Consider the following 19,238-nt stretch of genomic DNA (forward strand, 5'->3'; position numbering starts at 1 on the left):
AAGATGGCTAAGGACTCAGCTGCTCGGATTGAGTTGGGCAGGTCATTCCACCAGGAGGAAAAAAGATAATGAAAAAGTCCATAAACGTGACTTTGTGCTTCTTGAATGTTATAATAAAATTATTGCTTTTATCTCTGAAGGAAAGAATTGAAAAAAATTGTAAAGTGCTTTTATAGTGTTTTTTTTATTCAGATACTGTGACGGCGTTAATGGAGGACAGGAGACAAATGCGAGGCGTCCTGGCGTCCCCAGAATCTCTTACCTGTCGATTGTAATCCTCGATAAGGGAATGATCCAGGATGTCCCTAGCAGGCACCCAACTTCTCTCCTCCGGACCGTAACCCTCCCAGTCCACCAAGTACTGAAAACCGCGCCCCCTCCTTCTAGAGTCCAGAATGCGATTAACCAAATAAGTGGTCTCCCCATCTATGAGACGCGGCGGGGGAGGGACCGGGGTAGGCGGATTAATGGGAGAATGAAATACAGGCTTGATTTTGGATACATGAAAGGCGGGGTGAATTCTCCTGTACGTCGGAGGGAGTTTGAGGCGGACTGTCACCAGACTAATGATCTTGGTGACAGTAAACGGGCCGATAAATTTGGGAGCCAGTTTATTAGAAACGGAACGGAGAGGAATGTTCTTAGTAGAAAGCCACACCTTTTGACCTACGACGTATACGGGAGGCCTAGACCGGTGGCGATCGGCTTTGGCCTTGGTGCGCGCCCCCACTTGGAGTAGAGTCTCGCGGGCTCTGGTCCAAGTGCGGTGGCACCTCTGGACGAAGGCGTGAACGGAGGGGACCGCAACCTCGGATTCCATACTGGGAAAAATTGGTGGCTGGTACCCTACACTACACTCAAAAGGAGATAGGCCCGTAGCAGATACTGGTAAGGTATTGTGGGCGTACTCCACCATAGACAATTGTTGGCTCCAGGAGGAAGGATTCTTGGAGACCAAACATCGCAACACCCTTTCCAAATCTTGGTTGGCTCTCTCGGTCTGGCCATTGCTCTGGGGGTGAAACCCTGAGGACAGACTTACAGTCGCTCCCAGTAATTTACAGAATTCTCGCCAAAATTTAGACACAAATTGGGGTCCCCTGTCAGAAACCACGTCTATCGGGAGGCCATGTAAACGAAAGACGTGGTCTATGACTGTCAACGCTGTCTCCTTGGCTGAGGGCAACTTGGCCAAAGGAATAAAATGGGCGGCCTTCGAGAACCGGTCCACCACGGTTAAAACAACCGTGTTGCCCTGGGAGGGCGGGAGGGCGGTAATAAAATCTAGTGCGATATGGGACCAGGGTCTCGAAGGTACCGGCAGCGGTTGGAGTAACCCATCCGGGGGCCGATTGGAAGCCTTACCAGTGGCACATACCGAGCAAGCCAAAACAAAATTGTGAATGTCGCGAGCCATAAGTGGCCACCAGAATCGTTGCTTGACTAAAAATCTAGTACGGTTAACCCCTGGATGGCAAGCCACATTAGAGCAATTTCCCCACTGGATAACGTTGGACCTTAATCCCTCCGGCACAAATAAGCGGTTCGGTGGGCACCCGGGCAGAGGCGTTACCCCTTCTAAGGCCGTTCTGACCTTCGATTCGACCTCCCATGTGAGAGTGGAGACCACTAATGTCTCAGGAAAAATACACTCGGGAGTGGACGGGCGTTCGGAATGGTCAAAAATACGAGATAAGGAATTGGGTTTGATATTTTTGGAACCCGGGCGGTACGAAATAGTAAAATCAAAACGTCTGAAAAAAAAGTGCCCATGGAGCCTGCCTGGAGTTCAACCTTTTGGCGGTGCTAATGTACTCTAAATTCTTGTGGTCGGTCCATACTATAAAAGGAACCCCCGATCCTTCTAACCAGTGTCGCCATTCCTCCAATGCCATCTTGACTGCCAACAATTCTCTGTTACCAATATCGTAATTACTTTCTGCAGGAGATAAACGATAAGAAAAATACGCGCAAGGGTGGACCTTGTCGTCTAAGGGAGAACGTTGGGATAACACCGCTCCTACCCCCACCTCTGACGCATCGACCTCCACCACGAACTGACGTGTGGGATCAGGGGTAATCAGAATGGGAGCTGAAATGAAACGGCTCTTCAGTTTCGCAAACGCAGCTTCCGCTGTGTTTGACCACCTGAACGCAGTTCTGGCGGAGGTCAAGGCGGTCAGAGGCGCGGCTAGTTGGCTGAAATTGCGAATGAAACGCCGGTAGAAGTTAGCGAACCCCAGAAACCTCTGTAGGGCCTTACGAGAATCTGGGCTTGGCCATTCTACCACAGCCCTAACCTTCTCGTGATCCATGCGTATTCCCTCAGTCGACACGATAAACCCCAAAAATGGAATAGACTGTGCATGAAACTCGCATTTCTCCGCCTTGACAAAAAGCCCATTCTCTAGCCACCTCTGAAGCACTCGTCGGACGTGCTGCACATGTTCTTGGAGAGAAGAGGAAAAAATCAATATGTCGTCCAGGTAGACATAAATGAACTGATCAATCATATCTCGCAGCACGTCGTTGACGAGTGCCTGGAAGACCCCTGGGGATTTGGAGAGCCTGAAGGGCATGACCAAATATTCAAAGTGCCCTCTGGGGGTGTTAAACGCGGTCTTCCATTCATCCCCCTCCCTGATCCGAACCAAATGATACGCATTGCATAAGTCCAGTTGTGTGAAAATAGACGCTCCCTGCAACCTTTCGAAGGCTGAAGACATCAACGGCAAAGGATAAGTATTCTTTACCGTGATGTTGTTCAGCTCTCGGTAATCAATACAAGGTCGCAGTGATCCGTCCTTCTTTCCCACAAAAAAGAACCCCGCCCCCGCAGGAGAAGAGGAAGGGCGGATGAATTTGGAAGCTAGAGAATCAGAAATATATTTCTCCATAGCCTCCCTCTCTGGAACAGAAAGTGAATAAAGTTTGCCCTTAGGCGGAGACTTACCTGACAATAACTCTATGGCACAGTCGTAAGGACGATGCGGAGGAAGAGAAGCAGCTTGAGACTTACTGAACACTTCCTTCAGGTGGAGGTACTCAGCGGGCACGTTAGATAAATCCACCGCTTCCTCCTGTAACACAGACACAGACACAGACGGACAAGCAGACACTAAACAAGACTCATGACAGATTCGAGACCAAGAAAGGATGGAATTAGAGGACCAGTCTATTTTGGGGTTATGGAGAAGGAGCCAAGGGTGCCCGAGGACAATGGGTGCCAAGGGAGAGTCAAGGATGTGAAAAGAGATAGTCTCGGAGTGGTTGCCAGAGGTGATGAGTGTGATGTCCTCAGTACTGTGAGAAATAGCGGGAAGTTGCTGTCCAGTGAGGGCATGGACCGTGATGTGGTGCGGAAGGGGTTTGAGGGGAATGTGGAGCTTGTGTGCAAGATGACGGTCCATGAAGTTGCCTTCTGCCCCAGAGTCCAGTAGTGCCTGACAGTGGTGTGTCTGTGCTGACCACCGCAGTCTAACCGGAAGGAGCGTAGATGATGGTGGTGATGAGGTCTTCTCGGCAGAGATCCCACCCGATAGTAGCCTCATGCGTACTACCGGGCTTGGCCTTTTACCGGACAGATATGGGCTTGATGTCCGGCTCCCCCACAGTACATGCAGAGGCCCAGGGATCTCCGCCTCTCCTTCTCCTCCCGGGAAAGCCGAGCACGCCCTACCTGCATGGGCTCGTGATCGTAGGTGGGGCTGACCACGTCTCCGCCGCTGAATTGCCCGTCCGCCGGGCCCCTGGATGGGGTGTTGAACAGCCCCCTCCTCTCCATCCGAGTGAGGGGGGCATCCACCCGTAACGCAAGGTCAATGAGTCCATTAAGAGAGGGGGGCAGATCCAGGGCGTAGATCTCCCTCTGGACGCTGTGAGCCAGCCCATGCAGGAACATGTCCCACTGCGCCTCCTCGTTCCAATGACACTCCGCCGCCAGGGTTCTGAATTCAATAGAGAAGTCGGAGACGGACCTCTCTGGCTGGCGTAACTCCGCCAGCCTCCTGGCCGCCTCCCGTCCTGCTACGGCCCGATCGAAGACCCGCCTCATCTCCTCGGAGAGCGCCAGGAACGAGTCGCAGCATGGGTCCTGGTTCTCCCACACCACCGTCCCCCATAGTGCCGCCCTCCCAGAGAGTAGTGTGAGAACAAACGCCACTTTCGCCCTCTCGTTGGAGAATGTCCTGGGTTGCAGGGCAAAATGCATATCACAGCGGGTTAGAAATGCTCTACAAAAACTGGGCTCACCCGAGTACGCTTCCGGGATCGGAAGGCGCGGTTCCTGCTGGGAGGCGGTCACTGGTGGTATCGGGAGAGCGGGCGGTGTGGGTGGCGCAGTGGGTGCTCGAAGAAGATGGAACTGCTGGGTGAGCTCGGACACCTGCGTCACCAAAGCTTGGACCGCGCGACCAGTGTCGTTAAGAGTCCTCTCCTGGGAGTCCATCCTCCGAACACTGGCGCTGAGAAATTCCTCCAGAGATGAAGCTTGAGTACTCGCTGCCTCCATGATGGTCTGATCGTTCTGTGACGGCGTTAATGGAGGACAGGAGACAAATGCGAGTACAAGTAAGTTTATTGGTAGTATGATGATGGTGGAAGTCCGGAGAATGACGCAGGAACCACGGTGTCAGCACAGACTGGTGAGTTGTGACGTGGGGTGCGTAGAACGATGATGACAGTGGTGATAATCCAATGGTGGTGAGTGTATTCCAAGCGTGAAGACAGGATCCGACAGAACGGCGACAAGGCAAGGCAGGAACAACACGAACACGACATCAAACACCAGGATCTACAAACAACGATCAGACAAACAGGAAACGAAAGACAGGGCGTTATATAGTCTGTGGGAACGAGCCGCACCTGCCGCTGATCAGACGATCAGCGGCCACACCCACGTGAAACAATCAACATGACGTAACATGACTACAGCTGGAGACGGTGCATTCACGAACCGTGACAGATACCCAGTTAGTCAAGAAGTACGAAAACAATACCAGCAAGCATGTGAGCTGTTATCAAAGGAAAAGGAGGCTATTTTTCTTATTATGTGAATAAATACTATTTAGTTGTTTTGGTTTGTTATTTGTCCAAAAGATACAATTACAGTTTTAGATTTATTTCTAAAATATTTGTGTTTTGTCTTATGACAGGTGGTCTAATAATTTGTTAAGGATTGTATGTTTTCATAGCATTCAGTTGGCACATTTGTTTTAAGGACATTGGGCAGAATGTGGAATAGTGTGTTTTTGTCAATAAAATTAAAATAAAGAAAATAGGGGTTTTAACCCAATTAATCAAGAAAATAATTATAATAATAATTCGGCCAACTAATCCATTATCAAAATAATCATAAGTTGCAGCCCTACAGACAACAAATCGTATTTACCTGCTTTAAAAACTTACCCATATACAGTGCCAATAGACATTAGAAGGAAAAAGAAAGGGACATCTACTTTATATTTTAAATCATTTGTTTGAAAAAAAAAGAAAAGAAAAAGATGCTAGGATTTGGGAAGGAAACCAAGAGATTCTTCGTGCATTTCAGTGAATTATTCATGAGATCTAGTATTTAACTATTGTAAAGTAAATTGGCTGAACAGACCATAAGTGTGCAGTATATGCTGTCTTTCTCACATTGTTACAGTTGAATACAAAGGAAAAGGAGTGAATAATTCAGGAGCCAAACAAAAAACATTACGGTAGATAGAAAAGTGGTCATGCTATATTTTTGTCAAATTAAATGTCACATTAATGGTGACTTAATTATACCCCTGTTTGCAGGAAGTGACTGTTTTGTTATCTTTGACTCGTTGGATGGAAATGGGGCTTTATTCACATATGTTTTATCCCTGCTGCAGATGAAGGCTGTCAGTATGTGACTGGAATTGTGGGTAAAAACCCATTACTCCTGAGAGATCTGGATCTCACTGGACGTAAACTAGGAGACACAGGAGTGAAACAGATCGCTGCTCTACTGCAGGATAAACACTGTACACTCAACACACTGATGTGAGTATTGTTCTCAGTTATTATAATGTATTTACAGTATATTAAGGAAATTAGGTGAATCATACAGCTGCAAAAGTAAAAGCAGATAAGTATATATTTAAAGTTAAAAAGCAGACACTCTAAAACATTTTTTAATGTTTCAAATAAAGGATCTCAGATGTGTGTATCTTCTAAATTCTGCTGATGATACTATATTACTGCTCTAATATAACATTTATAATTTCAGCTCCAACTAACTAGAAAATAATTTTCTTTCTGCGTAGTACTCTTTCTATTTCCCCTGATTTGTGAGTGTGTATATATATATAAAAAAATAAACATTTTAATCAAATTATTTACATGATGTGGTGATTAATTAATCTAATTAATCGCACATCAAATTTTGAGAAATAAATCTGAAAAGATAATTTAAAGTCGTTGTGCAAAGCGTCAAACAGAGATAAAAAAGTAGGTTCAGTAAGAAATATTTTGTTTGAAAAATGTATTACATATACTCTTTTGGACCTATAAATTATCTATAACTTTATTAATTAATTTTCTTCATTTTATTATTATTACTATGAAAATAATTACTATTTAAAATTATTGTCTTCAAATCCAATGGGACTATGGCCAATGGTTCAACGTGAGAAATGGTTCACCAAATTCGTTCAAAACTTGGATTAAGAAATGAAATTCCTCTGTGGGTTGCTCGTCGATGAACGGTTCTGATTTGTCTTTATCTTCTGGTTGGCAAAACTGAGCAAAACAGACAACATTGTGTCTAAAATAACACAATATTAACTTCTTAATGAACTGTTGTATAAGATGAGTATCACATTTGCACTCGTGTAATATTGCACTTAGCCTACGGCTCGTGTGATATTTCTTAACTATGAGATGTAAATATGAGACACAATCTCAAACAGGCATTTTGCCCCATATCTTGAATTTTAGGGATATTCTCTAGGCTCCATCATGCAGTAAGTTGTTGTCTGATCATGCGACTGTATGAAATGTAAGATGATCCACATAGGTCTGGGGCGGGGAAAGTGTGTTAAATTGCGTTAATAATTTTAACACATTATTTTTCTCCATAATTAATCTAATTAGCACATTAAATTAGCACCCTAATATATATATATATATATATATATATATATATATATATATATATATATATATATATATATATATATATATACACTCTAAAAAAGACTGGGTTAAAAACAACCCAAATTGGGTTGTTTTTAACACAACTGCTGGGTAAATATAGGACAGAACCCATATGGGGTTAAACTAACCCAAGAAGTTGGGTTATTAATTTTAACCCAGCAAATGGGTTGTTTTTTCTACCCAAAAATTGGTTATTTTTACAAAAATAATGGGTTAATTTGATTTCATAAATGGGTTATATTTTCAAAGGTAAGTTTTATTCCTTTTAACATTAAATATACCACATAATAAACAAACAGATCAACATTGTATTATCTTTATTTTTCTTTCAGCATATTACACTTTGTAATTACACTTTACCTCAACCAAAAATTCAAGAGATCACACAAAACTAAAAAAATAAAATTCCATTTATAAACAGTATTTAAAACAATTTCTTTCATTTTTATGGTTTGCCTCTGTAACTTTTCTAAACTGTAAATGTTTAGAAAAAAAAAACATTTGAATTCATAATGGGAATTCATGGCCTAGTGGTTAGAGAATCAGACTCACAATCAAAGGGTTGTGAGTTTGAGTCTCGGGGCCAGCAGGAATTGTGGGTGGGGGGAGTGCATGTACAGTTCTCTCTACACCTTCGACTTATGTGCTCTTGAGCAAGGCATCGAACCCCCACTGCTCCGGGTGTGTGCGCACTTTGGATGGGTTAAATGCAGAGCACAAATTCTGAGTATGGGTCACTTGGCAGTAAAACATTTCTACATAAAAATGTAATGGTTGATCATCAGTACACATAAAGTAATACTTTTCCTCAAGCAATAAAACAGTTGTTTATACAAAAAAAAAAAAAAACAGAACAAAAATCTCATGTGCAAATAAAACTAAAATGCTACCTCGTGTTCTTGAACCACTGTTTGTTCAAAGAACCTCTTATAATCTACTTGCAAGAATGTAGTGCCCAGTGCAAAAATTTCACTGTTGGGGATTCACTTCCCTCCAACTCAAAAATATTATGAATAAACTCCTGAATATAGAAACACTGTTTCGGGTAGTTTACATCAAAAACATAAAACGATTTGAAATATACATTTACTGTCCCAATGAGAGTGCTTTGTTCCAAAGCTTCTCCTGCGAGGATGACAAATGCCTGTGACGTAATGTGTCCATTTTCAAGTTACAGGACATAAGGGTAAGGTCTTGATGCTTCAGCCTGCTGGAGGTACTCCACCATATTTGTTCCAACCTAAAGGACAGATAATGCAAATGAATAAAGGTGAAACAGAATGGGAGTGTCAGGGGTGTGGGTATGGGTGGTGGGATGGGGATTCATTCGAAACTGTTTATTCAATCAAGCAGTCTTTAGAAACAGTAGGTCTTGTATAGCCAGAGCTTTGGATGAGGCAAAATACCTGAAAATTATTACAGCTTGATCTGGCCCACTTTGACAGAGCCACTGACAGGGATGCAAAGCAAGTCAAAAGAGTTTTGGTAACACTTGAAATACTTTAATTTTACTTTAATTTAACACTTTTAATTTCTACATTTAATATTCTGCCCTACAAAAGCAAAAGACCTTAACTTGTTAGAGTGTGAAACTGAAAAAATATTACTTTTTTTTTATTTGTCTAGTAAAATTAATTATAGCTAGGACACTAGAAATTTGCCAGTAAGATGTTTTAGTAATGAAAATTATCTACAGAAAAAAAAGAAATTGTGAGCTCAGACTTATTTATCCAAGATACATTATAAATTAAATTACCAAGTTCTTATGGAGCATATCTTGTCAACATGTTACTATATATAAGACTGGAATAACGATGTTGGAAATTCAGCTTTGATCACAAAAAAAAAAAAAATGTCTTTAATATATTCAAATACCAAATATTAATTTATTGTAACAATATTTCACAACATTACTATTTTTGCTGTATTTGGATCAAATAAATGCCTTTGTAAGCAGAAGAGACTTAATTTAAAAACATTTTAAAAAATCATACCGATCCCAAACGTTTGAATGGTAGTGTATTCAACCTGGTGAAGTCATTAAATGATTGAAGTAAATTTCTTGAGTCGTACTTACAGGCTGAATGTCAATGAAAGCTTTTTTGCTTTCATCATTGCTGGGCCGGATTGTTTTTCTGCCAATTTTGTAGGGTGGAGGTGGTAGCAAAACAGGTAACAGCTTTAGTGGAAGATTTCCCTTTGCATCTGTAGGAAAATAATATTACATTCATCAACACTACTAAAAACAGTAGCGAGTTGTCATTGAGAATATAGGACCAGATTTACTAAACAGGTCAAATTAGCGTGAGTCCAAAATCCCATAAAAGAGTAGACTGAAGTGTAAAGTTGTGCTTTTGATCCACTGACAATATGCAAATAAAAAAAAAAAAAAACACAGACACATAATGACCAACATATCCTACCAAGAGCAGCAGAAATTAAAAGCAATGTTATAACATCTTTGTCTGGCATTCTAAATAAATGAGATGAGAGGAGAAAATGCTGCATTTTCTAGCAGCAATTATTGCCAAGCACAAAAATGGGTTATATAAACTACCACAAATATGCAGTAATGTTAGTTGCAAAAAAAAAAATGTGCCCAATTTTTCATCACTGCATTGCTTTAGTAATCCTGATATCACTATGGTGCAAGCTATTAGTTACGGAAGCCCTGAACCGCATGGTGGAGAAAATAAAAAAGGAAACTTATCTCGTTATTTCGACTTATTAAGTCGTTATTTCGACATAATAACTCGTTATTTCGACTTATTAAGTCGTTATTTCGACTTATTAAGTCGTTATTTCGAGTTATTAAGTCGTTATTTCGACTTATTAAGTCGTTATTTCGAGTTATTAAGTCGTTATTTCGACTTATTAAGTCGTTATTTCGACTTATTAAGTCGTTATTTCGACATAATAACTCGTTATTTCGACTTATTAAGTCGTTATTTCGACTTATTAAGTCGTTATTTCGACATAATAACTCGTTATTTCGACTTAAGTCGTTATTTCGACTTATTATGTCGTTATTTCGACTTATTATGACGTTATTTCGACTTATTAAGTCGTTATTTCGACTTATTATGTCGTTATTTCGACATAGGTCTCATTATGTTAAGGCTTGTGTTAAGTTCAGTATGAGCCACTAGAGGGCAGAATAAGACCGCGAATCAAAGAACGCATTGTAGTTATGTTGACCTACGGTTAAGCACTTTTACAGGTGGGTGCTCCAAAATCCCAGAAGTTTATCATTGGAAATTGCATTCATCCCAGGCATATGCATTAATTTCAGGCTAACATATATTGAGGTGAAATTTATGTAGCCCATAAATGCAATATTACCGTAAAAGTTTGCCATAAATACACTAGGTATAGGCGTTTATTCTATGTAGTTTTCATAACACTGGATATTCTACTAATTCATACTTTTCTAATACATTGCCTAATGGGCAATTAACTTATTTAATAAGTACATATTTTGTGCTAATTGCTAGTATTGTATGGGGTCAGAATTGTTGCATTATTCCAAATAAATAGATTATTATCCATAAATAAATGTAACGAGATTCACAAAAATATATCAAATTCACAAATAAATGTAAAGAGTTTCACAAAAAAATATAAAACGCACAAATAAATAAAATGAGATTTGCAAATAAAAAATATATATTTACAAATGTGTTTAATGTCACAAACACAACTTGACCCACTGCAAGTGTCTGATTCATTTGGAGTAGATATATACCTCAAGACTCTCACATATGTACAGACTTTGATTGAATAAAGGGATATTTGAAGGTTTATTTCTGCTGCTCTAATTTTGACAGCAAGGTTGTAAATGTGTATATATAGTTGTATCTTAAGTAAAACTTGTGGAAACAACCTTTTAAGACATGTAAAATAATTAAATTTATTTTAAAATGTCATTGAAGTACTTTATTTATTATTATTACTTGTACATAGAAAAAAAAAAATTACATAGAACCAGTGTCCAGAATTAAATGAGTCCAAATCCAGTGGAGGATGTGTTAGCACAAGCTTGCAATGTAGATGCAAAGTTATCCATTGTGGTTATTTCAGCTGGTATCATCAGGGTCCTGCTGCAGGTAGAAGCCTTGAAGTATCTTCCATTCCAAACATTTACCTGGAGATTCTTGGATGGGACTTCCCATCCAGTCCAAAATGATGTAAGCTTTTGTAGCTGGTCTGTAGTAACTGTGTGGAAAAATAATCAGAAGATGCATACAAACAACTCTTAACATTTTATGGAAGGTTGTATGCATTAAAACTGTCAAACTGCAATGAGTCTTAGAATGAGAAGTTTGAAAAATACTTTTTACAGGATTTATATTGTAATTAAGCCATTTATAATACATATTAAAACAATAAATATCGCTAATTTGATTTGCAAAGTATTAATAAAAAATATAATCTTAAGAACATCTAAGTGTACTCAACTGTGCTCTTTTGAGACACCATAAACTAAAATGTGCTTTTAATATACTACCTCTATTTAAAACAATATGTATTTAGTTACCACTTGTAGTACAAGAAGTTCAGTTGGACTATAAGTGGTAACTAAATACATGTTATTAATACTTCCAATCATAGTAACCTGAACGACATACCAATTTTTCCTCAAATGTGCTTTATAATAAATTACAATAAATCTATGAACAGGCTGTGGTCATGTCATGCATTCCAGGTAACGTAACAACAGCTTATGACCCTCAGTTCACACATACTCGTAGTATCTGAGACGATGCCACTGCGGGGGGTGACAAGGGGGAATAAAACCGAGTCTCATGTAATATGCAGTGGAAGATCTTACCCCAAACGTATATCTGTATAATTAGGGCAGTTGGCAACCTTACTACAGGCGCACATCGAATCTACCCGCAGCTTCACATATTCTTCATCTTGCACTCAATATTAAGTAATAGTTTATTTAATCTAATAAACTAATTCAGTAATTCTAAATGTAAAATAAATCCGCTGACTGTTTCGATGGCTGCTTTCTCAAGGAGGTCGCATTTTGTAGGCCACAAGTAAAGAAATTCAAAAGTAAAGAAATTACAACAATTTACACCTCACAATGAATAATGGTCCATTTTAGAATTAAGACACCCTTGATGTATGTGGCAGACAAATGTGACAGTCTTCGAAATGGTGCTTGAGAGCAAATAATAACTTATTAAATCATGGTGTAAATTGTCAAACTACCTCACTAGTTATGACAAATGATGACATATCAAGAACCTGGTAAAACTTCAGTTAATTACTGTGTTAGCATCACTCACCTCTCTTTACTCCTCTTGATCGGCCCATGTTGAAGACTGTAGCGAGTGACTCGCGTTCATGTGTCTGATCCCGCCCTGGTTGTTAGGCAAAACGTGATTGGTTGGAGAGAGAGCGTGCTGCGATTGGTCAGTGCAACATGGGCGTTGTCTGATTGGGTTAAGTAGACGGTGGGTGGAGTCCACTTATTTGTGGATTTATCTGCACGTCGACGCTAGAAGTGTTTCAAATCCACAAATGCACAGGAAGCGATCCACAAATGCGTGCAGTAATTTAAAAATGCACAGACAGCGGTGCACAAATAAATGCCAGGTAGAGTTGTGTTTGTGACATTAAACACATTTGTAAATATATATTTTTTTATTTGCAAATCTCATTTTATTTATTTATGTTATGAACATTTTTTACATGTAAAAGGATTAGTTTCCATAAAAACAGAAATACTCTTCAGAGCTTTTCAACACTTTAACTAGTAAATCCTGGATGTTTCTAAACTCCATGCAAATTGATTCCTGGATTATACTGCTTATACATTTCACTTTGCTCAGAAGTCATTCCAAACCAGTAAGATCTCCGTTCATCTTCGGAAGACAGTTTAAGATATTTTAGATTCACCAAATGAACTGAATAGTTTTAACGGTTCACGTCTCCAATACGCATTAATCCACAAATGACTTAATGTGAACGAGTCAATGTTTTGTTCATTATCTGGCTCGGCTCGGTGTTCATCTTCAGTTCTCTCTTCAAAGCAGTTCAGTCAGTGTACTGTTTGAGTAAATGAATTACTCCGGGATATTGGTTTGTTTGAACTCAGAGGGAGTGTCAGCCACATTAAACAAGTTAAAAGCTTAAGTCATTTGTGGATTAATGCGTATTAGAGATGCAAACCGTTTTTAAAACGATTCAGTTTGATTTGGTGAAACTGGTTCAAGAAGATCCGGTTACATCAAATGATTCGTTCGCGAACCGGATATGACAAACTGCTTTGTTTTAAACTCTCTCCCACAACAGACACGGAAGAGAAGACAATGCTGAATAAAGTCATAGTTTTTGCTATTTCTGGACCAAAATGTATTTTGGATGCTTCAAAATATTCTAACTGACCCTCTGATGTCACATGGACTACTTTGATGATGTTTTTCTTACCTTTCTGGACATGGACAGTAGACCGTACACAAAGCTTCAATGGAGGGACTGAGAGCTCTCGGACTAAATCTAAAATATCTTAAACTGTGTTCTGAAGATAAACGGAGGTCTCACAGGTTTGGAACAACATGAGGGTGAGTTATTAATGACATAATTTTGATTGTTGGGTGAAGTAACGTTAACCCTTTAACTAAACGAGTATAACCACAATAACTTTACCGGATCTATTTAATAATAGTAACAACTGTTTTTATGGTTTATTGTAATTTTATCATCAATGTATGGCAATAATTCAAATTAGATGAGATAAAAGTGTAACCTACAGCGAAAGGCTGTGGATTTGCCACCACGGACAGTCAAGAGCAGGTCTGAGGGGAAAAAACAATATATTTTAGTCCAAGATTAATTGACACTTACCTGGATTTCAAATAATAATACTGATAAATAAATGATTAGAAATGTATTTTATTGTGAAAAAAAAAAAAAAACTAAACACATCAGACAGAAAAAAAAATAGGTAACGTTATCTCTGGTGCTCGCAAATGCACGATGCTTTATGATCTATCATATAAGTGATATTTTAAAACCAGAACGGCACATTTTTGCCAATCGGTAACGATTCAATGATAAAAAGACCAATACAAACCTTTATTTCACCAGAAAAAAAGGCTGAAGTCAGTTTGTTTTTAAAATAATTTCTCCTGTAACGATTCAAAATATGCCCGCGACAGATGACCCAAAAATTGGGTTATTTTGACTTAGCACTGCATGCAGTAAGATGGAGGATGGGCAGCTTTGTGTACTAAAGGTGGTTAAAATGTATAAAATGTATTATTTGCTTAAAGGCTGTAATGGACATCTAATTTTTATAATCTAAAAAGGCAAGGAATGCACGTTTACATCACATGTGGCATTGAAATTAATTGACAATGGACTTTGAAGTAAATTATGTTAACAGTTAACGTTAGTTTAAGAAGAAACGTAATACTTTGAGAAAAGGGTCGTTTAAAACATAAAACCTGTAGAAAACGTATTTACTATCCAGCAGGCATTACAAACCAGCAAACCAAAACGAGCGAATCTGGCGATGCATTTAATGTCATGTAAACGTGACTGTTGTCGCACATTTCTTTGCCTTTTTATCGCTCGTTCGCTCAGTATTTATGTTATGTGTGTAAATATGTTTAAAAATACATGTCAAATGTATAAATATATTGATACGAACCTTATTTCTCCAAATATTACAGCGTGTGTGTGGCATCCACCTCCACCTCGAATTCAGTCAGCCCGCGCTGCGTCAGCGCTGATCCTGCCTGCGCTGAGTTAATTTGACCCAATGAGCCAAGTATCCCAGAGTGCAGTCTGGACGATGGGGCGGGGCGACACGTTGGCGGTTATTGGTTTATGATTAAGATGAGCTTATTGGTGTACAGATGAGTGACGATTTTACAGCTTATTGGTAATAGAGAATTATGACGCTATTAGCAGGATTGGAATGCGGAAGTAGACACTAAGATGAATAAACTTTTAATATAAATTAAAAAGTGAATATAAATGTTGTGTTTTTGCATTTATTGTTGCATTTCCACAACATCCCGTATAAATACAAAGAGTTTTGGATTACGACGAACAGAATAAAAATAAATGGTCTACTCCCTCAATGGCTGTAGTGTAGACGCTACCTCGGCATTACTCGCTGGTTTGAAAATGACACGGCAATATTATGCAAAGTATGGTTACGTAGATAGTCATGGAGTACCTTGATTTATATATTCAAATTATATATACATACATATATATATATATATATATATATATATATACATACATACATATATATATATATATATATATATATATATATATATATATATATGTGTGTGTGTGTGTGTGTGTGTGTGTGTGTGTGTAAAAAATTGTCACCAGTCTCTGAACGTCACCAATAATATTCTGAACATTCCCTTGGCCCCTACGAAAATTTACCATGGTTCTGCTACAGTAACTATAGTAAAACTATGGTGTTTTTATAATTACAGCTCACAGTAATTAATATGCCAACAAATATTTTTACTACAATAAATCCATGGTTACTTTTTGCAAGGAAGGAACTATACAGGTTCTAGAGAACTTACCCAAAAACACTCGTCACTTTCTGTTATTTGTTTTCTGAACTGCACTTCTGAAAACCTCATTAATCCTCACAATCCCGTCACAACTAAATTAAGAATCCATTATGAGCAATGCATAGCAAATGATGTTATCATCAAATATGAGAAACCTTAAAGAATGATAGACTGATGTAAATGACTGAAACCTGTTGTCATGCACGTGTTTTCCATAGCTTTTTTATTAAAACATTATACAGTGCAAAGTTTAACTTTAAATTACATCAATTAATACATCAAAACCAGTTGATCTCAGCCCATTCTCTATTTCCCTTCAATGAACTTAACACACAAATGTGTTTCATGCCGAAAAAAAAAAGAAAAAAAAAAAAAACAACAGTCCTTGGAACAAAATCCTGTGTAAACAAAAGCCCAGAAGATCACCACGCCGGTCTCTTCCCTGTACCCAGTGGGTTAAACTTGAAAAGGGCTCTGCACTGCAAGCATTCCCTGATGCAGTACATCCGTCTGAACTCGTTCCGGTCAGGAGACAGGAGGACAATTCTTCCAGTTGGCCACAACTTATAGTGTAAAGACAAAATACATGAAAGATAATAATAATAATAATAATACAAAAAAAAAGTTTAACAGCCTTCTACTACAAAATTCAATTGGAGAATGAGCATTAAACGGGGAAATCTTACTGTCTAGCCAGGCAAACTGTGCCGCTTTCCGAAAAACTTCGGAGCACAACCCTGAACCATCTGCAAAGCAGAGAAAGTGTCAAATATGCAGAGTCACCCGCCGACAAAATAACTTCCCTGAGGATTTCCAGTGGAAGCTGTTGAATCAAAAACATACATAGGTTTATTTATATATGTATATAAAAGTTACTAAACATTATATAAACACTGAATACAGACAACCTTGCTTTAAAACTCTCATTAAAAACTCTATAGATTGTTGTCACAAATACATATTCTTTTATTATAACACTAATAAAATGTTAATATATACAGTACTGTGCAGAAGTATTAGGCATATTAGTATTTTCACATTGAAAAAAAAACAGTTTTAAGCCAATTATTTATATCTTTTGCTGTTGTGTGTCAGTAGGATATATTAGTTTACATTTCCACACATTCATTTTGCCATTAATTGTAATAATCCAGTGAGATATTTGTATATATTTGTATGCATGATCCACATGAAGATCTTTTACATTGAATATAAATATTTCTATCTTATATGGTGAACAAAATCCACATTAGATCGCAAACAGAAGTTATTTAAAAAACTCGCTGCTGTCTGAAAATGAATTAAGCTGAAATGTTTTTAAATGTCTTTGATGCTGATGTTAACTGATAGCTATATATTAAATAATCCACAGTATTGACCAATATAGTACTTGTACATAATACCAATTTCACATCTGAACAACTATGTAGCTGTAATAACTAAAATACCTCTGCATGTACACACATATGTAATTATTAGTTCTTAATGAATGTATGTGCACAAATAACCTGCTTTGCTGGACTCTGCCTGAAGACATGGTGAATGGTGAAGTTCCTCCCCTCAGTGGTTGAGCTCTAAAAGAACAAATTTCAAGAGGTAGGTATATTGCTAGTTATAGTACAGAGTAATGTTTCATGTAGCAACATTCAAACAGCTACATACATTTGTGGAGTGAAGCTGTCCAGGAGAACAGAACACCACCACCTCCTGATCATGTCATCCTGAAAAATAATAATAATAATAATATACACACAAAAATCATGCATGTCTGTTCAAATAACTTGACAAATGTGATGCCATACCTCTGTAAAATCGAACCTATGAACTAAAGCCATGTACAGAGTGTACTGTTACAATCCACAAAGAACAATAAAATGAACAATTTATAACAATTATTAACAATAATTATTCAAATTGAACGTACCATGGATGAATAAATGATCCAACATCGCATTTCATATTATAAGATATTTACTAGTGCTGTCAATCGATTAAAAAAATTAACTAATTAATCGCACAATTTTTTAAAATTAATCGCGATTAATCGTGATTAATCGCAATTAAAAGACTGAAACTTTTTGGATATGTAAATGTAAAATGTAAATAATTAATGTAAACTCAAGACAAAGAAACTATTTAAATTCAAAATATGATTGTTTATTGGAATTTTTGTTTAACTTGTAACACAGATTTTCTCATGTACCTACAACATACCTGCAATAAACCATCAATATCCTCCAAATTAACTGTTGGCTTGAAAGCCATATTTATTACAGAAATAAAAACACAGGCATGTAAGTATCATTTGAATTTCAAAACAATCAATGCCAATAAAAAACAAAAATGATTTCCATGTTGAATTCTAAGTGGACTGCAAAAAAATTCCAAAGTATAGTCATTGCCAGTGCTTTAAGTGGGCCTGTACGCACCAGTACTCAGTACCGCCACTTCCAAATATAGCTCTTGAGCGTACCGCCACCTCTCTGTGCGCCCAGAACGTGCTTGTAGCGTACCGGTACGCTCATTTGGACATCTGTTTTAATAGAGGTTTTAATCTTTTACCTGCACTGCCGATTTTCAGAGCGCCCTTCACAATGCAAGCTTCCTAATTCATCCCACCCAGAGCAGAAACTACATTACCCATTCACCCTTAAGTTACACAAGTGAATAGCGCATGTGTCGCTTTTCCCACTGTTAAGTGTCAACAACTCAACGTGGCCGGAGAAGGTGTGTGAAACTCGTTGTGAGTTATACTAAAGCAAAATCTTGAGTATTTATTGTCTGATAAACATTACAAACTGTCTGCGGAGGTTGAGTCGTCCTGCAGCCCCCGCTGGCTGTTCATTGGCTGCAGCATCTTTTTTCTAAGTTCTAAAAAAATACCGTAGACGGAAAGGCACAAATTTAGATATTCATTTATCTAATTAATCTATAGCCTATGCACAAAGACAATATGATCTTTTTGTTTTAAAGCTTGATGAAGAGAGAGAGCGCAAGTTGCTGCAGCTGAGGAGGACAGTGATGCACGCGTACAGGAGTGATTGACAGTTCGCGGCACTGTGTACAAAAAATACTCCGCTACACAATTATTTCGTTATTTTCGCTTAAGCTTATTAACGTTAGCGTTACAGAAAGGTCTGATTCACGCACTGTTACAGTCATTGTTTTTTTTTTTTTTTTTTTAAACAATGATATTTGAGTTCATGATTTTAATGTTGCTGTTTCTTGTGGCAGACTAAATGAAGAGTAATGTTTCTTGTGGCAGACTGAAGAGTAATCCGGCAGAGTTTTATACTGAAACTTTCCGTCTAAAAGTCCTTCCTTGGTCTTATCCATATTTCTTTGCACGTTGAACACACATAGGCCACAACTGGAAATAAAAAAACTGCAACCGCGTTAATTGCGTTATTTTTTTTTAACGCGTTAAATATTTCAAATTAATCGAATGCGTTAACGCGCTAATTTTGACAGCACTAATATTTACACAACCACTTTTACTCACCT

This window comes from Carassius auratus, unplaced genomic scaffold, assembly GCF_003368295.1.
Source record: "Carassius auratus strain Wakin unplaced genomic scaffold, ASM336829v1 scaf_tig00028197, whole genome shotgun sequence".
In the NCBI taxonomy this organism is placed as follows: Eukaryota; Metazoa; Chordata; class Actinopteri; order Cypriniformes; family Cyprinidae; genus Carassius; species Carassius auratus.